Source organism: Pecten maximus, chromosome 11 (genome assembly GCF_902652985.1).
Source record: "Pecten maximus chromosome 11, xPecMax1.1, whole genome shotgun sequence".
Lineage (NCBI taxonomy): Eukaryota > Metazoa > Mollusca > Bivalvia > Pectinida > Pectinidae > Pecten > Pecten maximus.
The window spans coordinates 10,103,930-10,109,956 of NC_047025.1; the positions used below are offsets into that span (position 1 = coordinate 10,103,930).

Below are 6,027 nucleotides of genomic sequence, written 5' to 3' on the forward strand. Positions count from 1 at the left end.
AGATATGCCAGAAATCTGAACAAAGGGGGACAACCTCACGTTGTTCTAACCCCTGAGGAAGAGAAGCATCTTGTAATATATATTAAATATTGCGAAGAGAGGTCCTTACCACTTTCTCGAAAAATGATTAAAATGTTCATATCTCAAATAATAAAAAAGTCAGGAAGGAAAAGTGTAATTGGGCCAACTGGTCCATCAAATAAATGGATGAGGAATGTTTTCCGCAGAAATCCTAGCCTACACATGAGGAAGCCTCAGACCATTGATGGTGGACGGGCAAGGATGGCCAACCCCAATGTTATGGCACAGTACTTCACATTATTGAAGGAGACTGTACATCAACTTGGTAAGTCTTCTCTCCTTCTTTTCCATATATTGCCTGAGAAACAAGAGATCCCAGAGGGATCTTGGCGCCCACCATTGAATGATCTTTATAGGTTCCATGTCAGATTGATCTTTTCTATACTTTTCCCTTCCTCTAAGTCTTACTAATAGCCCTCTGGTACTTTTCAAACAAAGGGAACCTATATAACAAATTTAAGATTTAGCGATAATGGCTGTCTGTCGGCCATGTTGTTTTCAGATTGGTCCAAAAATGCAATACCAGGAACCATGGGGAACCTACATATGAAATTTGAGGAAGATCCTTTCAGCAATTTCTGAGAAATAGCGATAACAAACTTCAATAGTCAAAATCAAAGATGGCTGCCTCTCGGCCATGTTGTTTTCTGATCGGTCCCAAAATGCAATATGCATAATAAGAAACCAAGAGGAACCTACAAATGAAATTTGAGAAAGATCCCTTCAGTATTTTCTGAGAAATAGCGATAACAAACTTCAATTGTCAAAATCCAAGATGGCTGCCTGTCGGCCATGTTGTTTTCCTATTGGTCCCAAAATGCAATATGCATAACTAAGCACCAAGGGGAACCTACATATGAAATTTGATAAAGATCCCTTCAGCACTTTCTGGGAAATGGCGATAACAAACTTCAATTGTCAAAATCAAAGATGGCTGCCTGTCGGCCATGTTGTTTTCCGATTGGTCTCAAAATGCAATATGCATAACCAGGCACCGAGGGGAACCTACATATGAAATTTGAGAATGATCCCTTCATTACTTTCTGAGAAATAGCGATAACAAACTTCAATTGTCAAAATCCAAGATGGCTGCCTGTCGGCCATGTTGTTTTCTGATTGGTCTCAAAATGCAATATGCATAACAAGGCACCAAGAGGAACCTAGATATGAAATATGAGAAAGATCCCTTCAGCACTTTCTGAGAAATAGCGATAACAAACTTCAATTGTCAAAATCCAAGATGGCTGCCTGTCGGCCATGTTGTTTTCCCATTAGTCTCAAAATGCAATATGCATAACTAGGCACCGAGGGGAACCTACATATGAAATTTGAGAAAGATCCCTTCAGTACTTTCGGAGAAATAGCGATAACAAACTTTAATTGTCAAAATCCAAGATGGCTGCCTGTCGGCCATTTTGTTTTCCAATCGGTCTCAAAATGCAACATGCATAACTAGGCACCAAGAGGAACCTACATATGAAATTTGAGAAAGATCCCTTCAGTGCTTTCTGAGAAAAGCGATAACAAACTTCAATTGTCAAAATCCAAGATGGCTGGCTGTCGGCCATGTTGTTTTTCCATTAGTCTCAAAATGCAATATGCATCACTAGGCACCGAGGGGAACCTACATGTGAAATTTGAGAATGATCCCTTCATTACTTTCGGAGAAATAGCGATAACAAACTTCAATTGTCAAAATCGAAGATGGCTGCCTGTCGGCCATGTTGTTTTCTGATTGGTCTCAAAATGCAACATGCAACATGCATAACTAGGCACCAAGAGGAACCTACATATGAAATTTGAGAAAGATCCCTTCAGTATTTTCTGAGAAATAGCGATAACAAACTTCAATTGTCAAAATCCAAGATGGCTGCCTGTCGGCCATGTTGTTTTCCGATTGGTCTCAAAATGCAATATGCATAACTAGGCACCTAGGGAAACCTACATAGGAAATTTGAGAAATATCCCTTCAATACTTTCTCAGAAATAGCGATAACAAACTTCAATTGTCAAAATCCAAGATGGCTGCCTGTCGGCCATCTTGTTTTCCGATTGGTCTTAAAATGCAATATGCATAACTAGGCACCAAGGGGAACCTACATACAAAATTTGAGAATGATCCCTTCATTACTTTCGGAGAAATAGCGATAACAAACTTCAATTGTCAAAATCCAAGATGGCTGCCTGTCGGCCATGTTGTTTTCTGATTGGTCTCAAAATGCAATATGCATAACTAGGCACCAAGAGGAACCTACATATGAAATTTGAGAAAGATCCCTTCAGTATTTTCTGAGAAATAGCGATAACAAACTTCAATTGTCAAAATCCAAGATGGCTGCCTGTCGGCCATGTTGTTTTCCGATTGGTCTCAAAATGCAATATGCATAACAAGGCACCTAGGGAAACCTATATAGGAAATTTGAGAAAGATCTCTTCAATACTTTCTGAGAAATAGCGATAACAAACTTCAATTGTCAAAATCCAAGATGGCTGCCTGTCGGCCATGTTGTTTTCCGATTGGTCTCAAAATGCAATATGCATAACTAGGCACCTAGGGAAACCTACATAGGAAATTTGAGAAAGATCCCTTTGGTGCTTTCTGAGAAATAGCGATAACAAACTTCACTCGTCAAAATCCAAGATGGCTGCCTGTCGGCCATGTTGTTTTCCGATCGGTCTCAAAATGCAATATGCATAACTAGAAACCAAGGGGAACCTATATATGAAATTTGAGAAAGATCCCTTCAGCACTTTCTGAGAAATAGCGATAACAAGAATTGTTTACGGACGGAGGGACAGACGGAGGGACGGACCACGGACGTAGGGCGATTTGAATAGCCCACCATCTGAAGAAATACAAATTTGAAGTCCTATCTAATATTTTTTTTATTAAATACAAGTTTCATTCAAGAGTCAATCATATAAAAATAGAACAGCTTCCACAACCATTACAAAACAATATGAAATTTAAAAACCTTAAAGGCTTTCAAATAAAAAATAATTATACAGGGATGGGCTTATTGACAAAACATCATTATAAAATTATTTCAGGAATTGAGGACAAACCCCATCTCATATATAACATGGATGAGACAAGTTTCGGAAAGGGGTCAGTGGCACAAGATAAAGTATGTGTTACAAAAAGAGGTGCCTACACGAAACAAGTCACAACAACTAACCATACAACAGCTACAATTTGTGTGTCCGCTGATGGGAGAGTTCTTCCTTCCTTCATAATCTTCGAAAAGTCGTTTCCTGGTGGGACCTACAGAGATGGTATGTGTACTGACCACATTGAAAACTTCATTTTAGAATACAATTTTACAAATGCAAGTACATCTATTCTTTTAGCTTGACATAGTTCTTAAACAAATTATGGGTTTTTTCAAATCACTTTTTGATTAATCATTGTTTTGGTTTTAATTTTTAAATTTCATTTATTTGAAAAAAAATTACTGCTTCAATTTAAATTACTTACATTTTTGTTTATTCACAGGAATACCTCAAGAATGGCTTTTCGGAACTTCCACAAATGGGTACATGGATGCTGATTTGTTTGAGAAGTGGTTTGACAAGGTATTCCTGAAACACGCATCCAAGCAGAGACCCTTACTACTGATCATGGATAACCACGAGAGTCATCTTTCACTCAACATCATTGAGAAGGCCAGAGAAAATAGGGTCGAGTTGTTGTGCCTGCCTCCACACACAACACACATATTGCAGCCCCTGGATGTGGCCTTATTCCGGCCACTCAAAAAACAGTTTTCTGATTTGTCAGTCAGTTTGGGATATGCAAATCCTCATTTGATGATTGGAAAGGGGAGGTAACCTTCAAAAATCTGTGTGAAATGCCTGAAATGAAATTAAAGTAATTTAAAGAAAAATACATAAAAAATAAAACAAAAAGAAAATTGCATCGAAAACAGAGAAAATATATGTAGAAACAATCGTGATCTCTATATTCTAAAATGTTATTTCCAGTTGATAGGGTATTCAGCCCACATAATATCAAAACTGCATTCAGGAAATGTGGGATCGTCCCCTTGGATGCAAATGCCATTGACAAAACACGACTCACAGCCTCAGAAGCGGATTACACCTTGCCCATTCCAGGACCAGGGGGAGACAATCCCTGTAATCATGATCCTCTTTGCCACACATGCGGTCAGTTTGTACGAGGACATCCCTTAGTAACTGGAGGCCTGATCCCACAAGAATTGGCAGACATTTTTGTCCCAATCATTGGATCCTCTGGAAATAAACAAAAAAACACAAGGATTGTAACAGAATCCAGGGTTATAACAGGTATGCAGATGAAAAAATCAAATACTGTTTTAATTCATCATGATTAAAAACAAGAAACACATAAACTAGCTTTTTGAATTGGTCATTAAAACTGCTGGAAAATTCTATGCTAATAATTCTTATAATATTTACTTCAACAATCACTTCAGGAAACGATATTTATTCCAAGTTAAAAGAAAAAGAAAAAGAAAAACAAATTAAAAAACCCACCAAGAAACAGACATCAAAAGAGAAAAGAGTAAGTGCAATTTTGAATTCTTCATTTTTTTTTTTTAAATCTTTTTTTTTTGTTAAATTTTTATGCCTTTATCAAAATGTTGTTAAACTGATTATTTAGAGGCTAATTTTTAGCTTTTTTTGACAGATCACATGATGAATACAATAGTAGTTTTTTGATAAATTGATTTTCTTTCTATTTCTAGCAGAAAGCAATTGCACAGACAGAGGAATTAGATTTACCTTTACCAACAATCAAACCACCAAAGAAGAGAAAGTCAAACAGTCGTGTAGTTAACATTGAGGTAATATTATATAGACTTACAATGATTTTGTCAAAGGAATTGCATAGTTTATATATATTCTTTATACTGCTTTTTAAATTTATATTGTTGACTGATACATATACCATTTATATGCATGTAGTGCATGTTACACAATACACACAGTCACATATATACAATTGTCATCAATGTTTATCATATATAGAAATTACCATATCATAAATTATACTATGAATATTTTTTACCTACAGGACAACAACGAACTGGCAGATGAGATATATACCTGTCAAGTATGCAATATCAGAGGTCATTGCAATGATGAAGGAGGAATCCTTTGGGTTGGTTGCGATGGTTGTGACCGATGGTTCCACAGGGACTGTCTAAATTACCAAGAACAAACTGATGTTGATTTAAGCTTAATTGTTTCTTCAAACTGGCTTTGTCATCACTGCTCTCCTTCAGATATAATCATTGATGCTGTACCATCTTCAGCTCTTGGCAAGGATCATGTTCAGCCATGTCATGGTGAGCTGGATGTTGATGTTGAGCCATTTTCAACTCTTCATCAGGACAGTGAAATTCCAGAGGGGCAAGGGATGCTTATTTGTCAAGTCTGCATGGTCCACCAATTTGTTTCACCTATTGAGGAAGAGGTATACTGGGCATCATGTTATTACTGCAACAAATCCTACCATGCTAGTTGTTTACCTTCTAGAATTTATCGGGCATATGAAATGAGGAAGTTGTCGGACTCGTCCTGGTGTTGCCAGATGTGCCATGCAAGATAATCATCAAAATGAACCGATTGTTTTGACAGTGTGTACACTTACACTACAGCTATGGTGTCTACAGAAGGAGCCAGCAGTCTATTTTTCTCACCATAATAATTGGACACGGAAAAAAAATTGTGGTTGGATATTAAATCAAATGTATGCATGTCAGATTGAGACAGAGACAGAGAGCTTTCATTATGTGTGTGTGTGTGTGTGTGTGTGTGTGTGTGTGTATTAGAACTGCAGAATCAATTTGAAAATTTGTGATTGGAAGATTAATTTATGCCTGCCAAAGTTAGTCTGATGTTTGTTCCTGCATGTGTGGAATGTCTGTCAAGAGTGACTTGAATTATAATTTGGAATAA

General features: G+C 37.2%; 1 long non-coding RNA gene across 1 annotated transcript; it reads right to left on the reverse strand.

The window, feature by feature from the left end:
* Positions 1-349: 349 nt before the first annotated feature.
* LOC117338377 lies at positions 350-5,705 on the reverse strand. The gene is made up of 5 exons (XR_004535004.1): positions 5,173-5,705; positions 4,163-4,335; positions 3,560-3,936; positions 3,261-3,346; positions 350-379 (listed from the first exon to the last, which is right to left on the reverse strand). It is a non-coding gene; the product is annotated as an uncharacterized LOC117338377 (long non-coding RNA).
* Positions 5,706-6,027: the final 322 nt, after the last annotated feature.